General features: G+C 32.4%; 1 protein-coding gene and 1 pseudogene across 14 annotated transcripts in view; both read left to right on the forward strand.

Annotated features, from left to right (window-relative positions):
- Window positions 1-22931, forward strand: part of Mipol1 (mirror-image polydactyly 1) — a 277529-nt gene that overhangs the window by 119413 nt on the left and 135185 nt on the right. The window lies entirely within an intron of this gene.
- On the forward strand, window positions 1639-22916 carry LOC147828801 (U6 snRNA-associated Sm-like protein LSm8 pseudogene; annotated as a pseudogene). The gene has a single exon (XR_015450061.1). The product of XR_015450061.1 is annotated as a U6 snRNA-associated Sm-like protein LSm8 pseudogene (transcript).

The raw sequence follows: 22931 nt of genomic DNA on the forward strand, positions 1-22931 counted from the left end.
TTGTATACATGAAATGTTTACTGCTCTGAGATAAATTCCTTTTGGGTTTGGTAAAATTGCTTCTACCAGTCACCTAGGAAATGTAAGCTGGGGAACAAGACACTAATATTTGGGCATACCAAGAGAAAATATATTGCTTCAGTGAACTGAATATAAAACATGATCAGTGAAAACACCTGGAAATAAAAAAAACAGATTTTAGTTATGCTTCTCTTTTTCAAAGAACTTAAGTGCTTAGCTATTATTGTTAGTACTAGAGAAGTAAGTTGGCAGTGACATTTGAAATATGATAAATAAAAGCCTACAGAATGTCTGCTTCTACTTTTAGCACTTGTCAGACTCCTCCAGAAATTGCATAATGGTAACTAACCATAGAGTTAATACAACTCTATTATATCAGCCTTACTTGTAATAAATGTATTCTCCATTACTGGGTAATAATAAAGCCATAGTTATTGAAACTACCAAAGTTATTGAAAAGGAGAAACAGGAGCTTTTTGCCATTATCACCTGTATTATTAATTGGAGATAATTACTTCAGAGCAGCTGGCTGTTGGTTTTAGAGAGCATCAATTGTTCTTCTCACCCAGCTGTTAACTAATAAGGATAGTCAACACATCTGTTTCAACAGCTGGTAATTAACAAAAGCCTAATTGCTGCAACTCTTTTAACATCCAATCTGTGAAAAAGAAGGGATGTAGAAGAATATTATTTACTTTGTGCTTTGCACTTTCGGAGACGAGTTTCTCTTTCCCCTTACTTTTTTTTTCTTTCTTACTTTGAATGCCACTGCCTTTGTATAAAGCATTGAATGGTAGGAGAACACAATATGGTAATCCAGAGCTTAACTTTTTCAGATCTTTGTTGGTGTTTCTTATTGCAACATTTCTTTGCTAACTTCCAAGATAAAATGGATCAAAAGCATTTTGAGTAGTTCCATACAACAGTTAAAAATCCATAGCAGTGTGCCCTAGGCTGTGTTGCTGTTGTCTGGAGCATCCAGAAGGAAACGGAATTCTTTTTTCTTATGCTTTTTCACATGCTTAGGCACAACTCCCAAACATTTCCACATTCGTGTACTGAATTTTTGTCTAAATTACTGCATATGTTGGTTAACATAAATAAGGTCAGGTATAGCACACCTTCCTTTACTTAAAAACTATTTAAACTGTCACCTCTGAAAAACTTTAGTTACTTACTTTAATGCCTGTATATCAGTTCTAAGTATTTAGGAAAACTTTTACTGTATTTGTAAAATCTTTGCCTATTTTTCTTTCAAATGTGATATTTTCAAAAAGTTATCTTTAATTCAGATAACTTTAATTTCTGTTTTTTATACTAAGTGAATAGGAAATTTATAGGCTTCGACTTAGACATCTTAATAAAACTATTTCCAAATGAAAAACTTATATATGTTTCTTTTATTTTAATACAGTACTCATAATTGTGAAATGTTTATTTAAAAATATATATTTCATATAGCCCTGTTTATCAAGCTTTCTATTTGTGCTTTGTGTAATTTTTGCTAGTCTACATGTCAAAATCTGCTTCTCTGTTTTAAAACTTGGCATTAAAAATATCATTAATTAAAATGTTTTCTTTTAAGAATTTATTTTTCAGTTCTCATGACTGAATTTTTCTGTAGCTGGTTTTATAATTTTTATATCTTTCTATTCTATATATATATAAAGGCTTTTTGATGAATGAATATATGTTTATTAATTAGAGATCATATAATCATCATACATCAGTATGATTTATTTCCATTCAACACATCATAAAACTTTAGAAGGACTTTTTGGTTAATCTGATAGACAGCAATTATGGTACTTGGTATGACTATGCAAAAAGTCCTTAGCTAAAATGATAGTCAAGTTCACTTGATAAAACTTGCTTCACTAACTTTTCAGTTGGCAGTATTTCTATGCAGCAGGTTCTTTAATTGACATTGAAAGGTATAGAAGAAATTCTACCCAAGTGCTTGCCATGGACTGAATTGCAGATTGCATAATTTCAAAAATTTTTGCTGGCAAGACAAGTTTATTTTAGCAGGTGTTCAGGCGATGAAGTGTACTATAGATGTAATGAAAAATATACATGATCCTGAACAAATAAACAAAATAGTGCTGGCTAAAATTCTGACTAAAGAGAAAGGTACTGGCATGTAGAGAAATGTTTACTACTCAAGTGTAAAGAAGGGGAATATTGCCTTTTTGGGAAATGTTTGCTTCTTGAGCTTAAATAAGAATTTAATTTTCTCTGTGTGCTTATATCTTAGGTAGTACCATAGAGCTTAATGAAAGGAATGTATCCTGTGGGCTTTTTTTATGAACTTGCATGCTAAGTACATGCTCTACCCCTGAACTACTTCCCTAGCCTAGGAACCTACAGTTTGACTGATACTTTAAGTGTTTTCATGCATATTAATTTATTTCTTAAGAGATGACCTCAAGAACAAGTGTCATAATAAATTCAATAATTTAAGTTACTCTCCATAAATACTCCATGAGTAACCCATATTCCAAATACTAAAAGAGGCAAATCTCATTAAATGATAAATGGATTATTAGTGAAGCCAGTGAAATAGTCAGTGGTTTTCTACATATCAATAAATTTAACTTTCTGAGGTATACTCAAGAAGTCTCTGGGACAAGACATCTAACTGACACCTAACTAGCAACATTTAACACCACAGTATTTAATGATGTGAGTTCATTCAACTTAAAAGATACAAGGAAAATATGAAGCCTCCACAGTCTGAATTAATGTGTAAAGAAATGGTTCGAAGCAAAGATTTTAAATTACTCTGGCTTAACAATAAATTTTATCTGACTGTAAAATTAAATGGCCAACTACATACCTGACAAGGGATTAATGTCTTTAATGAACTCTAGTAAACTCAATAGCGAAAATACAACCCAATTAAAAATGGACAATAGTTCTAAATAGACATTTCCCAAAAGAAGACATACAAATAGCCAACAAGTATATGAAAAAAATGTTTAATATTTCAAATCATCAGAGAAATGCAAATCAAAAATCACAGTGAGGTATCACCTCACCTCATTAAGAATGGCTACTATCTAAAAGATTAAAGATAACAAGTGCTGACAATGATGTGGACAAAAGAGAATCCTAACTCACTACTGATGAGAATGTAAATTAATACATCTATTGTGGAAAACAGTATGAAGGTTCCTCAAGAAATAATAGAATTGCCATAAGATCTAGCAATCCCACTACTGGATATATATCCAAAGGAAATGACTAGAGTATATCAAAAAGACATCTGCAGTTATGTGTACATTGCAGCCCTATTCATAATTCATAATATTCATTTCAAAAAATGAAAACAATCTACATGTCCATCAACTGATGAATGAATAAAAGTGGTATATACACTCAATGGAGTACTGTTCAGCCATAAGTGAAAATGCAATACGTGACAACATGGATGGAACTGAATCCAGATCATTATGTTATGTGAAATAAGCCAGGCACATAAAGATAAGTACCACATGATCTCACTCATGTGAAGGCTAAAAAAGTTGCTATCATAGAAGGAGAATAGGATGGTGATTACCAGAGGGCAGGGAAAATAGCTGGCAGGGAGAGATAGGTAAAAGTTGATCAATATGTCTTTGGTTACTTAAGAGGAAGGAATTCAGATGTATAACTGCACAATAGAGTGATTATAGATAATATACTGTATGTTTCAAAAACTAAAAGGATTTTGAAAGATTTCACTATAAAGAAATTATGTTTAGTAGAATAATTTCAAGTGATGGATTGCGATGCCTCCTGCCTTGCCTTTCTTGCCCAGAATTGCTTTATACTCTAGGTCTTTTTTGTTCCAAATGAATTTGGGGATCCTTTTCTCTTATTCTGTGAGGTAATGGTGCTGGTATTTTCATTGGGATTGCATTAAATCTATATAGCTGTGGCCTGGAACCTCTGGGCTGAGCAACATGACGTCTGCCTTGGAGAATTACATTAACCAAACTGTTGCTGTTATTACTTCTGATGGCAGAATGATTGCGGGTACACTTAAAGGTTTTGACCAGACCATTAATTTGATTTTGGATGAAAGCCATGAACGAGTATTCAACTCTTCACAGGGAGTTGAACAAGTGGTACTACGATTATACATCGTAAGAGGTGACAATGTTGCAGTCATTGGAGAAATTAATGAAGAGACAGATTCTGCACTTGACTTGGGGAATATTCGAGCAGAACCTCTAAACTCTGTAGCATACTGAGGAAGAACGGCATGCACTAGACATCTGTAAATCTTGTACAGAAACTGTTCTGAGGATGGTGTTCAGAATTTTTATAAACCTTAATTGTGGATTTTGACTTTATATTGACTCATTGTAATATATAAATCAAAATATTTCTATGTTTTTGTTGAAAAAACTTTTTTTGCCTAAATTGTAAGTGTGGTAGCTTCATTTTATTTTTCTACTGAATGATATGAAAGTCTAATGATTTTGAAAACTTAAGAAAATCAGTACTTTCTGATATTTTAATATTTGTGAAAAAGTAGTTGAATTTTTGAGTTATATAAATCATGCATACAAGTAAGTAGTACAAAATACATATATTTCTTTCCAAGATTTTAAAGTCACCAGAAGGTGATCTTCTGATGATACCTAAACAAATCACTGGAATTTATTCCATGGCCCTTGTGATATTGGTGGGGCCAGTGCTTTTAAAAGTTACTTCCTAGCACTTAAAGAGATGTGGGTAAAAATGTATTTGGTTAAGTAAAGAAAGAATACCAACAAAGTTTTAATAAATCAGATTAAAAACTAGAATTTGAATATTAAAGATGAGGAAGAGAGGTAGGATTAGTAGAGAAGATAATTTGCAAAACCTTTGGATGACCAATAAGTTAAATATGAAAGTAATATGAATATGTTACTGAATATGAACATGTTAATACTGAATTTTAACAGTATATTATCTGAAAAATTGATTCCATATAATCTTAAAAGCCATTGTAGTTTTTTACTTTTAAGATTTGGGAAATTTCAAATATTAAAGAGTTTTTGTTGTTTTTATATGTGGGTAAATAAACCTTAGATTTATATTGGAACAGTGCTTGCTGTTGCCAATAGCTTTCCATGATTGGCTGCTTCCATAAACCTGATTGGAAAGGTAAACTTGGTCTTTTAAAGAATTCATAGGACCAAGGTTATAAGGAGTATTTAGATAATCCAGGTTAGTCCACAGAAATTTATAATGAAGAAAATTGAAAAATAGTTGCATCCTTATAATTCTAACAACATTTAAATAGTTTTTTAATATGAAAGTATTGAAGATAGAGTTTGGCAAATTTTTTGAGTAAAGACCTAGACAGTAGATATTTTAGACTCTGTAGGCCATGTGGTCTCTATAGCAGGTACTCAACTGTGCTGCTGTAACAAAAGCAAGGATAGACAGAAATACATGAATAGTCATGGGCTATACAGAAATAGTCACAGCTCTTTTCCAGTAAAACTTCATTTGCAAAAACAGGCAGCAGGCTGGATTTGCCCTGAAAGTCATACAGTTTGCTGATTCATGGCTTAAAGTACTAAGTCAGTAAGAAGAGAAGCTGCTCACTTTGTATAAATTCTGAAAAGGGCTTCTGGAATGGATCCTTTCATAGTTTAGAGGTGAGTTTCATATACATTTTAAAATATTTAAAACTCTTAAGACATAATTTTGTCTAATAAATAAAACAAGACTTGTAAGAAGATTTTTTTCATAGATCATGAAGCACGATTACCTTGAGATAACTTAGTTGATATTCAATGCTGTAATTAGAAGCTTAGCCAGTCAGTATTGGCTATTTATAAATATTGGCTTTGTAGTATAAGGTTTTAGAATTGATTCAGTAATAAAATGAAAATAATGCAAAGTGGGTAAGGTAAACAAGCTTAGGGACTGAACCAAATATTCTATTTTAATCAATAATGATATATTAAATTAATAAACTAATTCCAAAAATTTAATGGGAAAACAACATTAGCTAGCTAAGAAATACATTCTAACAGTGTAAATGAAGTCGAGTCAGATATTTTTCCAAGACACTTCACATATGAAGACAAATTACATATGAATAAGAAAACATAATCTGGAAATCCATTCCTTATATGACATGTCCTCATTTTAAAAATTAAAAAAATACATTAGATGTATTTTCCTGGTGGAAAAATTCCCCAAATAATAATTTTTATGACCTTTTATTAATGATGTATAGATGAAGTAAATGATAGTATACTGATACACCTTTTTTTTTCCCTAGATACACATAACAGACTTAACCAGTTCAAATTAAATTTATATTTTCATGAAAATGGAAGGGAACTACAACCATGAGTGTTGATGTGATTGATATGTAGTATCAAATTTTTTATATTCTTTAATGAAATTTTAATTCTATAGTCATTTATGCAAAGTCTCAAATCGATTATGTTCTGTAATTACCTCTGTCCTTTGTGATTCAGGCACAGCCACAATCCAAAACCAGTTTATAATAAATTTAAAATGTTTCTTAGTAAGATAATTTCATTAAACTGTTGGAAAAGAATTAAAAAATTTTTAAAAAAATAAATAAATCTATATAATAATTCTGGAAATATGGCCATTTTGATTATATTGGCTCTTCCTACCCAAGAACAAGGGATATCTTTCCATTTTTTGGTATCTTCTTTGATCTCCTTTTTCAGAGTACTGTCGTTTTCAATGTAAAAGTCTTTTACTCTCTTAGATTGGTTCCTAAGTATTTCATTTTTTTCTAAGCTATTGTGAAAGATGTTGTTTCCTTAATTTCTCGCTCAGTGGATTTATAATTTGTGTACAGCAATGCTATTGAGTTTTGAGTATTCACTTTGTATCCAGCTGTGCTGCTGAATTTGGTTATTAAATCTAGAAGTCTTTTGGTGAAGCTTTTGGGGACTTCTATGTAGAATATCATGTCATCTGCAAATAATGATAATTTAGCTTTTTCATTGCCTATCCTTATTCTTTTTATTTCTTTCTCTTGTCTAATTGCTCTGACTAATGTTTCCAGCACTGTATTGAATAGGAGTGGTTATAGTGGACATCCTTGTCTTGTTCTTGATTTTAAAGAGAAAGCTTTCAGTTTTTTGATCATTTAGTATGATGTTGACTGTTGGTTTGTCATAGATGGCTTTTATCAGGTTGAAATAAAGACCATCTTCCAGTTTTCTGTAGGATTTTTATCATGAATGGGTGTTGGACTTTTTCTGAGTCTATTGAGATGACCATGTATTTTTTGTCCTTCGTTCTTTTACTTTGGTGTATTACATTTCTGACCTGTGTATGTTGAACTATCCCTGCATTCCTGGGATGAATTATACTTGGTTATGAGGTGTAATCTTTCTGATGACTTTTTGTATTCTGTTTGCCAGTGTCTTATTGAGGATTTTTGGATCCATGTTTATTAGAGATACATTTATTGATTTGCATATGTTGAACCATCCTTGCATCCATAGGATGAATCCTACTACAAACCTACCATGATACAAACAGCATGGTACTGGCAACAACAAAAAAAAATAGACCTGAGAATCAATGGAACAGATTAGAAGATACAATAATGACTCTAGACATGCTCAGCCACCTTATCTTTGACAAAGGGAGAAAATACCCTCACTGGAAGAAAGATAGTCTCTGTAACAAATGGTCCTGGAAAAACTGGCTTTCCACATGCTGAAGATTAAACCTAGACCCATATTGCTCACCATGCACTGAACTAAAATTGAAGTGGACCAGAGAAAACAAAAACATTATTTCTGTTGGAAGATAGAATGGGTAGAACTCTTGAAGACATAGGTTTAGACAAAGATTTTATGAACAAAACCCCAATCACACAGGAAGTATTACAAAGAATCAATAAATGGGACCTCATCTTATTAAAAAGCACATCAGAAGAGACCACCAACAGAGTGAAGAAACAACCCATAGAGTGAGGAAAAATTTTTGCCAGGTGTTCCTCTGACAAAGAACTAATATATAGAATGTATAAAGAACTAAAAATAAAAAGACCCCTTCCAGATTTAAAAGACATGGGAATCTGAAATGAATAGACACTTTTCAGACAAAGTACAAATGGCACACAAATATATGAAAAATTTTTCAATATCACTGATCATTCAAGAGATACAAATTAAAACAACACTGAGATTTCATCTCCAGAAAGAATGGCTGTCAAGAAATCAATCAATGGCAAATGCTGGAAGGGCTTTGGGGAAAAAGGAACCCTTCTCCACTTCTGGTGGGAGTATAGCCTGGTGCACCCACTGTGGAAATCAGTGTGGAGATTCCTCAAAAAACTTAAACCATCGGTTCCATTTGACCCAGCTATTTCCCTTCTTGATATCTTCCCAAAAGAGTTAAAACCTTCATATCATGGCCATATATGCACACCCATGTTTATAGTAGCACAATTTGTAATATTTAAATCTTGGAAATAGCCCGATTGCCCATCAGTGGATGAATGGATGAATGGATAAAGAAGATGTGTTTTCATACAAAGAAGTACTGCTCTGCCATAAAGAAGGATAAACTTGAGACATTTTCAGTTAAATGGATGAACCTTGAGACCATACTCTTAAATGAAATAAATGTGACACCCATGTTTAATTAAATATCACATTTTTTCTCTGGTGTGAGAAACTGGAAGTGTAAATAAGGACCAAAATGTATAATAGATACTAGGAAATGAGAAGAAAATGTTCAAATGGGAAGGGAAACAAGGGAGGTGGAGAGAGGGAAAGGAAGGAAGGGAAAATAATAAAAAGAGAGTAGAAGGAAAAAATGGAAACAAAGCTTTTAAAAATAAGGAAAGAGAAGAGGGATTGAAGAGAGGGAAGGGGATTGGAGAAAAAAGATGGGCACATAGGTAATGGAGAAAAAATAAGAGCCAAGATATATCATGTACAGGTACAAACACCCAATGATAAATGTAAATGAATTGTATACCTAAAATGTACCAAAAGAACTAAAAAAAAAAAAAAAAAAGATCTATTATGTACAGGTACAAATTTCCTACGATGAATGTGACCATTATGTATATCTAAAATGTATGAATAAAATTGACTAAAAAATAAATAATAAAAACAAAATTTTGAAAAAAAATGATGTTTAGAAAATAGATGTATTTAAACTGATTTAAACATTTTATGATGTTTCTATGTACTGAAACATTACATGATGCCTCATTAAATGAATAATAAAATATATATTCTTAAATGTGTGGGTTCAAAACAGGCATAGCTAATACATGGTGTTGTACATTGCAATGATAGTTACCATTAAGAAAGGTATACATTAGGTAGAACCATGAAGAGGTATGAAATTATGGGTATACAGTGGATATCCCCTTAACTTTCGAATTTGATCGGTTCCTGAGGGCTGGTTGTAATTCAAGTTGGTTTTAAGTCAATACAACTGAGATCTGGATGTTTACCTGGGTACACGCTATAAATAACAAAAGGCAGATGAATCACCTACTAATCTAGTTAACCCAAGTTGTATGTATGTCAGGCTGGTGGTAACTTGAGAATCCACTGTATTCTATTTAGTTCTGGTTTTACAGGCTTTAGTGAAAATTGATTGAGCTCTGAACTCTGTTGCTTGTACATTGTACTTCAAAAAACATTCATATAGAATAAAATGACATTTAAAGACATTACTAACAGTTATTTAGGTGGAAGAAATCTTATGGTGTATGGAAGGGAATCAAGAAAAGACTTTATGGAGGAAGTAATAATTAAGATGAGTCTGGAAGGATTGATGTGGATTGGTAGCAGGGAATAGATTTAGTGCCCTGGGTGGAAGAAATGCTATGATTAGGCAGAATTTAGGCCATGTCCTCACTTCTTGGCTAAAGTGATGATGGGAGAATAAAAACTGGGAGAGGAATTCAAAGCCTTGTCACAGAAGGCATTAAATGCCAGGAGTTGTTTTGTACTTTCTAATTTCAATATTTACAGATGTTTATTACACATCTTCTTCATTCCATGTATAAAAGCATACATATACACGAGCATGGTTTCAACTCTCAAGGAGCTTGCAGCTCAGAAAGGAGTATTCTTCTAATATTACTAAATGATTATTTAAATATAAATATTAATGTAAATATTTTTAAAATAGCAATAACAAAATCTCAAGAAAATGAGATGGACTAAAAGCTGTGCCAGACGTTCCAATTAGAGGAAAGTTGATCTTTTCTGTCTTCAAAATCAGTAATGGTCTATTTAATTTTTCTTACACTGCTGTTTCTGTGGTTCTCTTTTCTTTTGCCTCCTTCCCCCATTTATAAGTCCATTTGGGTTTATGTTGAGCTTATCCAAGTAATCCAGAATGATTTCCTGTTTTTTGCCAGTACTGGGGATTGAATCCAGAGCCTTCACACCACATTACATCCTCAGTGCTTTAAATTTTTTTTTTAAATCTCTATGTTGCCCAGGCTGGACTTGAACTTGTGATTCTTCTGCTTTATGATTTCAGTTTCACAGTCAACTGATTAGCACCTTAATTCCATCTGCAACTTTGATTTCCCTTTGTCATGTAACAACGTATTCACAGACTCTGAGGAGTCTGATGTAAGACTTTTCAGGAACCACTGTCCTATCTTTTCACAAGGATAAGAACTGTTTCCAGAATACGTGTGGACACGAAACCACAGGTGTGATCAAGTAGAACATTTGGTTGGAGTAAAGGATTAGGAAACATGGCAGTTTTAAAGACTTCTTAGTTTAAAGGCTTTTAGTAGGCTGTTTTAGCATATAAACAAAATACAGGAAAGAAGCTGGATGTGGTGGTGCATGCCTGTAATTCCAGTGCTCAGGAGGCTGAGACAGGAGAATCCCTGTGAGTTCAAGCCCATCCTGGGTTACATAATGAATTCAAGGCCAGCCTGAACTATATTTAGCTCAGTGGTTCCAGTGCCTGACTTGTAAGCACAAAGTCCCGAGTTCAGTCCCTGGTACCTGCCCCCCCAAGATAAATAAAGAAATTTGGGGCGGGGATTTAGCTCAGTGGTTTCGCTGCCTGCTGAGCAAGCGCAAGCACCCGAGTTCGATCCCTGGTACCAAAAAAAAAAAAAGACTTTGAGTCCTGCTGCAGCCTGAACTATATAGGGAGATCTTGTCTCAAAACAAAACACCACACCACATACAGGAAAGGCCTGAAAGGCCCTACATGAAGGCTTGAATACTTGGAAGTCAAATATAGGTTAAAATCTAGATTAAATTTTTTTCTTCTTTTCTGTCAGTATTTGTTAGATACAAATGTATGTGTGATATATATCAGTTATAAAAGATCAAATGAATAATGGTGTTTGTATGTAAATTTTGTGTAAATTTTTAGTTTAATAAGATAAAACATAAGTTTAAATTAGAGAAAAATAAGTGCAAAGTTTAAATAAACGAAATAAAATATTTTGTTCTTTAAAACTTGCAAAGTATCTGAAAAATGATTTTAATACTAATGTATTTAATATTAGCAATGGCCATTTTTTATATGCTGCAAGAATGAGCTTGTATACATAAACAGGCCTAGAGTCTGTAATGGACTTCAAATTACTGTAAGATCTTCAGCATCATCTACTCCAGTGTTTCTCAGATTTTGTCTAAATTCAGAGATTTCAAAGAAATAAATGTAACTATAAGAATTCCATTAATTTTTTTTTTAATTGTCATCATGAACCATAAAGAATCCATTTTAAATAAAAAGTATTTTATCCCCTTTGGACCAGTAAAGGGATCAAAAATGATCAAGATATACATGTACCACTTCCCCAAAAACACAATTATGTTACAAACAGGTACTAATAAAAAATGTATTCATATATTAAAAGTATTTTATCAACATAGATGTCCATTCTGACACATCAAGCAGGCTAGATGAATTTTATAATTCTAAATTTTTCAGATTTTAGAAATGTAATAAAGTAGATGTGTTATATATTATACAGAATCCTCAATAATCAAACCAATTTAGCTGTATCAGAATGTGAATATTTACACTGAGATAAAGGAAAAGCATAAATAGTTTTATATCAGTTCTACCTTACTTTTATCATTGATGAATTTTAGTACCAAAATTTAAAAATGTTTTTGGTGTTCAGAAATTTGGGGGCTTTAGTATCATGAATAAATGATTATGAACTTTAATTTTAATGATTTTATTGAAAATTAACGTAATAGTCTTTTTTAACTATTCATATTACTTGTGAAAGAGTTCTCTTTTTTTTTTTTTTTTTTTTGGTACCCACGATCGAACTCAGGACCTTGCACTTGCAAGGCAGGCACAGCACCACTGAGCTACATCCCTGGCTTGACTTCTCTTAATTTAGTAGATGATATATGATTCATCAGTCATTAAAATTCAAAGCGGATCATAGGATATCAATATTGTTTAAAATTTTCCCAAAAGTGTTATACTAATTTATACACTTTTAGCTATTTCATTGTAGATGAAGTGAAAGCATATTGTGACTTAAATTTTGTTTCCCTGATAAGTAGTGATATTGAATATGTTTATCAGCATGTGAACATCTTTTGTGAAATGTGTATTCAGGTCTTTTGTTTCCTCCTTTTCATAATGCCATCTCGTTGCCCCTGCCCTCCATGATTTCTCATAAGAAATCTGCTGTTAATCCTATTGAAAGTTCCTTTTACATGATGAGTGATTTATTTTTTGCTCCTTTACAATTTCCTTGTTGTCTTTGACTACTAATACAGAAACATAACTACATATCAATGCCTCCTTTTTTTTTTTCCAGTATTTAGTGTTTTGAAGAGGCCTGAGAATTGCTTTAGGATCCTCTAAAAAATAAACTCCAAGAGTTCCATACCCAGTACCTAAACAACCAAATAAGCAGTGAGAAGTAACATGTGGATTAAGCAACACCAGAGGGACTACATTTGCGAGTTGTGAAATGGATTGTATTTGAGTTACAAACTACAAACTGGGAAGCTCATTAAAATAGGGACATCAGAATTGAGTGGATTGGGTCAAATGGAATGACAAAACCAAATAATTAAGCCCATATTTTTGTCCAGTAATAGGTCACAGATGGAAGCATGATTAAGATGAACACATTAGAAGTTAGTGTTCATAAATCCACACAGAATAGAAGATGATAGGCAGAAACTGAATCTAGGTAAAGGGATACAGATCTGTATCAAGATTAATTTAAGAATTAGGAAATAGCATAGGCTGAAAATGGTATGTTAAAAACTATAACAAACTTACAACTTAAACACAACAAATACTGAATCTTTGCTATATCTAGTAGAGAGACAGTTTTCTCTCTCTACCTTACCTAAACTATGAGTAACTGCATCAATGTTTGGAAACTTTTGCCACCCCCACCCCCTCAAAATAGGACAGGATTCCTTGGAATACAGTTATTGTGCAGAGAAATCATCATCATCATTATCTTTAAAATTAAGTTGTATACAGTTACTAATATTTATGAGTAGCTATAATGTTACTTTTTTATGAATGATCTGAAAAGTTAAGGGAAACTATAGATGCTGTCTTGTCATTAAATAGACTAATACTCTAAAACCGTATGTGTGCCTCCAAGAAATGTTTGGGTATTGTATTAAAATAAACTCCTCCTTGTAAAATACTTTTTATACTAAGTTCTTTATATAAGCACCAAATTTTGCCTATAGCATTAGTTAAGTTAGAAGGAAGTTAAGAGGAAGGACTTTGGAGTGATACTGAGTTAGCTGCCTGACATTTAGTAAGTTAACTTAGCAATTTCTTCATCAGTAAAATGGAAATTATTAGCCATAGCTACCCCAAAGATGTGGTATGAGAAGTAAATGCATATATCTAATGCACTTAGAAAAGTCCCTGGCACATAGTTTTTCTGTTTTGCTATGTGTATGTGTTAAATTATGGCACCATATCATGATGACTTGGAAGAAGGCCAGGATATTTTTCTAAGTTCTACTCTTTATTAATAGACAATTTGTGTAATTAATAATCTTTCTCTTATTTTACTATCTTCTAAAATGATAGATATAGTATAGCATTTATTTATTAACCAAAGCGTTCAAGTTCCTGTCTTTTATAATCCTCATATCATAAATATTTCAAGCATTATTATAAGTGATGATACTGATAATAATGGTAAAGAGCAATCAACTTCAACTATGCTTAATGAAATATATCTCTAGAATCAAATCTTTAAATTATTTTCTATTTTTTAAGGTGGTCACTGAAATTCCACATGTTAAAAGGAGATTCTTGAGAAATACTACATACTGTATACTAATTTTATAAGGAAGAAAGTTTGTGTGATTCATGCCAAAGTGTAGATGTGTACTTGTTACTTTGATCAACAGAGAATTTTATGATAAAGATACTTTATTAGACAGCTTTTCTGACACTTGGACCAAAATATCTGATATACACAATTGAAAGAAGGAAAAAATTTATTTTTGCTTACAGTTTGAGTCCATGATCAGATGGCTCAAAGGCAGAAATAGCACGGTGAAAGGACATGGCAGAGGACAGGTGTTCACTGTATGGTAGCCAGAAGCCAAAAGAGCAGAAAGAGCCAAAAACCAGAGATATATTCTGCAAAGACACAGCCCCCAGTGACCCACCTCCTCCAGCAAGGGCTCACCTCCTAACACCACATTCAACTCTGAACTCATCAATGGATTAATCCCCTGATGGGTATAGTGTACCCATGATCCAGTCCCTCTGAACACTTGAGACTTTGGGGAGCTACTTTAGATGTAAACCATAGCATATATGTGGATTCATAAAGAAAACTACAAACACCAAGAACTCAATGGGACTGCTAACATCTTTCAGACAGAGAGAAAAGATCTTAAGAATAAAACACAGGTCTACATGGAATTTTATTTTCTTCACCTGCTTTATGGAAGATCTTTGCTGGTTCTTCATATGATTCTCCTACTATTTCCAAGTAATCACGTACAAGTTTCTTCTCACTTTTTCCTCTGATGTCTCTCTTCAAAGATACAGAATACAATTACCCAGTTTTGTAAGTAAGCAAATTTAGGCACATAAAGATATGTTAACTTGCCACGGTAAAATAGTTGTGTAGTGATAGAGCCAGGATGCAGTCCCAGTCGTTCTGGTTCCACAGACTGCTGTGCTGTATTTCTGGCACACTTCTCTGTACTCTCCCTTTCTCTGTTCACGGCTTCTGGTCACTGTTCATGAATCAATTTCTGCCTACTTGTGCTTTGATTTCTGCATCTCTACTACAAGTTATTGACTTCCCCCTCTTATATGTGACAAGCTAAAAGTCATGACATGGAAACGAAACACACCTCTAAGGAATCACTTTTAAAGAGCCTTACATGGGTAGCTTGCAATCCAGGTCTTCCTATGAAAAGAGATATAAATAAAACCTTGTTATTTTTGTTCTTTTTGATAATATCTTTTTTTAGGTATTGTTTTTGCAAGATAGTGTTTCAGTTATATTCCTACCTAATCTGCTTATGAGGTTAAAAACCTAAATTCTAGGATGGCTATACTCATGTTATTTGAGTAATAGTCTAAGTAGACATGTCCTTTAAACATATCTAATTAGATGTCTTACAGATGCAGTTAATAGTACATCATATATTTATGGATATTCTAAAATAATTTTATTAAAGCAATGAACAGGCATATTAAATTATACCGTATTGAAATATGGTTGTGTACAGTAAAATAAGCAGTATTTTCTGGATATGTGGATTGTAGTCCAACTTTTCTTCTAATTAATGTGAAACTTTGGACAGTTTCCAAATGTTTTCTTTGACATGTTGTGTTAGCAATAACTTCCTCAGCTATAAAAGTTAGGTACTATATTAGTCCTAAGATCCTTTCCAATTCTAAAATTATTTGGCTTTGTGATTTACTTTGTACTCTGTCCTGCTTTATCTTGCATATATCATACATCAGATCAACTGCCTCTGTTCTATCATAAAAATAGATTTCCATTAATGACCTTGGAGTTACCAAAAAAGGCAAGCTATATCAGATTATAATTATTTAAAACACACTTAAACCAAATATAACAAGATTTTTAAGTAAGATAAGAGTGATTTACCCACAGCACCCATAATAAATAGTGATCAGTGATGTGAGCAATGTAGTCTTTTCTTTGTTGTCATTCTAAATCACTAGATAAAACTATAAGGAAAATATGTAATAATTTTCTAATATAGTCTCCATACAAATGGTTGTCCCAGTTGATGTCATTTCTCAATATAACTATGTAAAGGAATATTTAACTTGAAGATTAACATAATATTCGTTAATGAACCTTTTTTTTTTTTCAGTCACTTCAGGTATAATGCAAGTAGACTGAAGATGGAAAACAGGTTCTGATTATTCTGTGAACCCCCCTTATTGTCTATAACTCTTTTACCAAATGATTTATTTCATTGTTTCACATAGAAGGAAATAGATATATATATATATATATTTTAATTCTTTTATTGGTACATTGTAGGTATACAACACAATTATATTTCTCATTGGGAATTGTACCTTTACATGATGCATCTTGCTTCTTATTTTTTCCGCATGCCTAGCCCTCCCTTCACCCCCTCCACCCCTCCTTCCCTATTTACAAAGACTTTATTTCCATTTTTTCCATTTCTCATCATTTTTCCTTTCCCTTCTTTCCTTTCCCCTGCCCCTCTCACTACCCCTACCCCTTTGGACCTTTTCTTCTTATTTTATATTATCAATTATTCATTCTAATCATTGGTACATTTTAGGTATACAATATAATGACATTCATCATTGGTAATTTGCACCTTTACATAGTCTCTCTTGGTTCTTATTTTTCACCCTTGCCCAGCCCTCCCTTCAACCCCTCCAGTCCTCCCTATTTACAAAGATTTTCTTCCTATTTTTCCATTTTCTCATATTAATTCCATACCCTTCTTTCCTTTCCCCTAGAGCTCCCACTTCCTTCCCCTTTGCCCCTTTTCTTCCTATTTCACATTACCTATTATACATTTTAGTCCTTATTTACACTTTCAGTTTCTCACACCAGAGAAATTATTCGGTATTTACACATGTGTGTCCTATTTATTTCACTTAAGAGTATTGCCTCAATGTGCATCTATTTAGCTATAAATGTCTCTAATTTCTCATTTTTTATGGCTGAGTAGTACTCCATTTTATTAAAAAATCACATTTTCTTTATCCAGTCTCCAGTTGATGGGCATTTGGGCTGTTTCCAAGTTTTAGCGATCACAAACTGTGCTGCTATGAACATGGATGCACATATATCACTGTGGTATGATTCTTTGAATTCTTTGGGGAAGATCCCCAGCAGTGGTATAGCAGAGTCAAATGGGACTTCCAGTCCTAGTTCTTTGAGGTATCTCCATACTGATTTCCACAGTGTTTGCACCAGTCTATACTCCCACCAGCAGTGGAGCAGGGTTCCTCTTTCCCCACAGCCCCGCCAGCATTTGTTATTGGTGGATTTCATGATAGCAGCCATTCTTTCTGGAGTGAGGTGGAGTCTCAGCATTGTTTTCATTTGCATCTCTCGAATGACCAGTGATGTTGAACATTTTTTCATGTATTTATTTGCTATTTCTACTTCCTTGTCTGAGAAATGTCTCTTCATTTCAGATGCCCATTTTTGGATTGGGTCTTTAAATTTAGGAGGTCTGATCTTTTGAAGTTCTTTATAGATTCGAGATAGTAGACCTTTTTCTGAGGAAGAGCAGGTGAAGATTTTTTCCCACATTGTGGGTTGTCTCTTCACACTGCTGGTGGTTTCTCTTGCTGTGCAGAAGCTTTTTAATAAGAAGAGATCCCACTTGTTGATTGTTTGTGCTAGTTCACGGGCAACTGAGGGTTTGTTCATAAAATCTTTTCCTACACCAATGTCTTCAAGAGTTCTGCTTAACCTCTGTTCCAACTGGTTCAGTGTTTCTATTTTAATATTTAGATCTTTAATCCATTTCAATTTTAGTTTAGTGCATGGCGAGAGATACAGGTCTAGTTTTAATCTTTGGCAAGTTGAAACCCAATTTTTCCAGCACCATTTATTAAAGAGGTTATCTTTCCTCCAGTGAGGGTGTTTGGCTCCTTTATCGAAGATAAGATGGCTGAGTGTGTCTGGCGTTTTTTTCTGCAGGAAATAGATATATGTTTTACGCCACATGTTGTGCAGTGGTATAAAGAGAAAATGTATATTTTTGAGCCTAACACTCATTATCTCTATTGTATTTATAAGTTATTTAAGCCCTATGAACATGTTTTATCACCTGTAATACTGGGATAATTGAAATATCTCATAGCTTGTTTGCAGGCATAGATCATAGTAATATATTTCAAGTACTTGATATGGTCAGTGTCCAACCCATAGTAGACATTCAACAATTTGCATTGGTATTGTAGTTGAGCATAATGCTTTGTTTCAGTATAGTAAGCAAAATTAATAATTTCTTTATAAAGTATAAAAACACACACCTTAAGACCCGGCAGTTCCACTTCTAGGTTCCAAGAAATGAAGGAGTATTTCCACAAAATGACATATATGCAGGTATTTATAGCCACTTGACTAATAATTGCCAAAGACTAGAAAAAAATCAAAATGTCAGTCAGTTGGTAAATGTATATTCAAATTGTGATTTGTGAACACAGTGTAGTACTACTCAGTGAGTAAAGGAAATAACTACTGATGCATGCAATAATATAAATGAATCTTAAAGGCATTAAATTAAATAAAAGAATCCAGATCAGAAGACTTCATGACATTTATATAACTTTCTAGAAAGGGTACAACTGTGGGGACAAAAGTCATATCAGTGGTTTCCGAGTGCTAGGTGTAAAGGGAGGCCATTGACTGCAGTGGAGCACAGTGGAACGTAAGAGGTAATGGCTTATTTATATCTTGATTGTGATAGTTGTTACATGGATGCCTGTGTTTGTCAATACAGACCTATGTACTAGAAATCGGTGCATTTTTACTTTCTGTCAACTAAAACTCAATAACCTAATTTTAGAAATCCATGTGTATATCCATGTGTTTACTTATGTGATATTGCACGAATGCTTCATTTTGATAAAATTTTACCTTAAAATATAACAAAAATTTATACTTGTATAACATATTTACCTAAAAATATGATAATATGTAGAAATCCTGTCTTACAGTACAGCCTGCTAAATAATATATATTTTAAGGTATTTTATTAGAACTTTGAAGATAGAGTACATGGAGGTTCTAAACAGTATATAGGGAAATGTAGAAAAATTAATCCAACATAAGTCAGAGAAAAAAGCAAAAAAAATACTAAACAAAAAATATGTAATAATATATAAAAATAAATCCAGCTATATCTGTAATCACAGGATACATGTATGAAGATAAACATTATAAAGAATAGTTACATGTATCGATTTGAATAATTGACCAAAACAATTATGTATGAAATAAATAGAATATCACTTATATAACGTTTAAAACCCTTAAAATAATATATATTGTCAATAAAGATATTAATTCTATAGAAGAGTGTAAAATGTTCTTGAAAATGATGAATCCAAATTCATGGAAGTGTTTTACTTTGGGGCTGGGAGAGAAGGAAGGGAAAATACTGGAGTATGTGGGACAAGGTGAAGTATTGTTTCAAAAACTGAAATAAAATAACAAGCATTTTTTAAAATTTAAAGGAAGACTTGTCACTAAAATCTCAGTTTATCATTTTGTAAAAATGTGTATTTATTTTCAAATATTCATATATGCTCTTATATGTATAGATTTTCTCTTGAAGGATATGCAACAATCCCAGTAGAGGGGATGTGTAGTACTGAAGGTTGGAGATGGGAGACTTTATATTGTATATTGTCTCACACTGTTTCTCTAGTTTTATTTAATGGATGCATTTAGTTGTCATGTGTATATATGAATGTGTACAGTTTTTATAAAAGTAAGTGCCACAAACGTGGGAATAGGATGTAAGAAAAAAATAAGAAACTTTTATAGAATATTAATTTCTTTATTGTTTTTTAAAAGAAATTTATGTTTTACTATAGTGATGGAATTATATGTTAATAGTGAATCTTGGAAATACAATAGAAATAAACAACATTTAAATGACAGTGCTTTTACAGTGCATGTAACGGACATCCAACTCAAACTAAACCAAGTTTCCACTCCCCCCACCAAAAAAAAAATGGATTTATATACCCAGGAAGTTTTCCCAAATCAGTGTAAACAAACATGTGCTAGTAAAAATTTATAAAACTTTAAAAAACAAAATAGATCTGGATCTGTCTTCTGTGCACATGGATCCAGGAGTACAAATGATATCATCAAGATTTGCTTTCACCTGGGGCTAGTGTAATAGAACACTCTGATGAGACAACCCGGATCTTAGGCCTGAGGTTATGACACCTGAAGTTCATCCTTGATGCAAGGATATTTACCAAAAAAAGACATGCTGGCCAGATAAGCACATGTCTGACAAAGGAGACTGTACAGCCAGAAAGTTTATAACAACTTGGAAGATAGCCACCAGGGCCTAGACAGGAAATGAGACATTGGGAAATAAGAAACTGAGTGAATTTCTTTTTTTAGTAGCATGTTTGCAGGGTATAATGCTTACATCTCTTGTGTGGAGTTAGTACATGTACATAGCACATCTTAATTCTTTTTTCATCCCTTTTCCCTCCTCTCTCTGCCTCCCTCCATTTTCTTGATCTTCTTTCCATTTGACAAAGATCTGTCCTTACTTCTTACTAGCTGTCTTTGATTTTTTTCTCTATTTAAAATCTGGGTTTCTCATTTAAGAGAAGCCATGTGATATTTACACTTACGAGTCTGATTTATGTCATTTAACCTTATGGCATCAAGGTGAATTCATTTTCCTACACATGACTCAAATTTATCTTTCTTCATTGTCAGCTGTGTGTAGAGTGAAAGTAAAATATTCAATATTACGTTAAGCATGAAAGTTTAAGTAAAGTTACCATGATTGCATTTTCTTTATGGAAATTTCTAGGCAAAATCTACACTTTCTGATTTTCCATAAGAACATTCCCTTTACAGTAATGTATGGTATTACATAAAGTAGGGTATCCTTCTTCGAGGATATTTTACGTTTTTACTATCAAGTTAATTTCCTTATTGACAATATATTTCACTGTTTATAGGTACTTGGGATTAATAATATGTTTATTTATTTAAATTCTCTATCACCTGTCTGGTATTTGATAGGTATTCCTTAAATGCATGCAACAGGATGTTTAAAGTTTTGTAAGTTGAATGTGATACATCTATTTTTTTGTGATTCTTTTAAACTTGCCCTTAGTCATAGTATCTGTGCCTTCCAAGTTATCATTTCAATCATACTTTTAGTACAGTGAAAAATAGCAAAGCAGTTAATAATTGACATCAAGAACCAACCAGTTTTTTATTTTAAACACTTTTTGCACTTTTTGAGAATGTTTCATCTATTGCAGAATACAGCATGTTAAAAAAAAGTATTCAGCCATCTTAAATTTAATTAAAAAGTTATTCTTTGTTAGAGTCCACTAGTCCTGATAAAGAACAAATTAATATCTTGTGCATAAACTTCTATACAAAGATCTAAACTACATGGCATTAATGAGCATTCTTTAATGTTCACTTTCATTACACTAATTAATTTTCCTATAATTAGGATTTCATGATTTTTCTTATGGCTAGATTCTTAGGAAAAAAATAATTCCAGTGAAATCATATGTGTTCAGCAAAATTCTGAAACTCCGCCTTTAAATTTTTAATTATTTTTCATTGTTGACTTTGGTGTTGTTTGTGAGGATTATCTATGTGCTATGTTATATATCAAACATCACTTGAAGAAAAAAGACAATCTTTTCCTGTAAATTAAACTTTAAACAAACAATACTAAAACCTGACTTATCAGTATCATATTTAAAAAGTTAATGTTGAAAACCTTTTTGACACTGTTTAATGTCCAACAGAAATGATGGTGAGAAGGCAATAAATTATTTTTAAATTACTACTTTAAACCTTGTCAGAAAAAAAACTTATAGATAACAGTAATGAACTGTACATTTCAAAATGCTAGAAGAAAATATGTTGAAAGTTTTTTGCCATAAAGACATGAGAGATGTTTGAGATGATAGATATGCTTAACCTTAATTAAATGTTCCACATTGCATATATTTATCAAAGCATAATGTTACCCATTAATTGGTATAATTTTTATGTTTTTGTGATTAGTTAAAAATTAATCTAAGCATTTTTAAAAGCTGATTGCCTGTTCTTTGAAACTCGAATATTATAGTTAGGGAGGATCAGTCGCATCACTTAAATACAATATCTCTAACATTCAAGGTTGTTGTCATTCTCTTTTCAGGCATTATTTCTGTGCAGAAAAGGAATAGAAAAGGTTAAATTATATCTGTAAGAATCAGATTGCAGTCTTGTGTATTTTTTCACATTAAATATCAAAGATAGCTTAACAACATTTCGAATTTTCTGAGTTTTACTATTAATAAAGTTAAAAGAAAATCTAGTGTGTTCAGGCAGTGGAGCCACATTCAGTTTGTGCGTGAAACACCCATTGTGCTTATCTCTACTGTAGATATTGCTCCAAACCTGTGTTCCACATTCTGAATACTATGTATAAAGTTAAACATTGCAGAAGGCCATATATCTGATGATGCAGATAAAATAAGGTTGAAGTTTAGTAATGAGCAAAGTTGGTTAATTTAATATATTCCTGACTTTAGTATTTTTGTCATTAATATATTTGAAATATTTTGTGGGAAATTGTTATACTACTAAAAATATTGTAGGATTTTAAACTAACAAATGCAAGATTCCTATTCATACTGTACTACTCCATTTTTACAAAAAAATTAATACTATATTTTCAAAACAT

The sequence above is a fragment of the Heterocephalus glaber genome, unplaced genomic scaffold (assembly GCF_053883595.1).
Source record: "Heterocephalus glaber isolate CG9 unplaced genomic scaffold, H.glaber_assembly_v1.0 deba00000901, whole genome shotgun sequence".
Taxonomy (NCBI): domain Eukaryota; kingdom Metazoa; phylum Chordata; class Mammalia; order Rodentia; family Bathyergidae; genus Heterocephalus; species Heterocephalus glaber.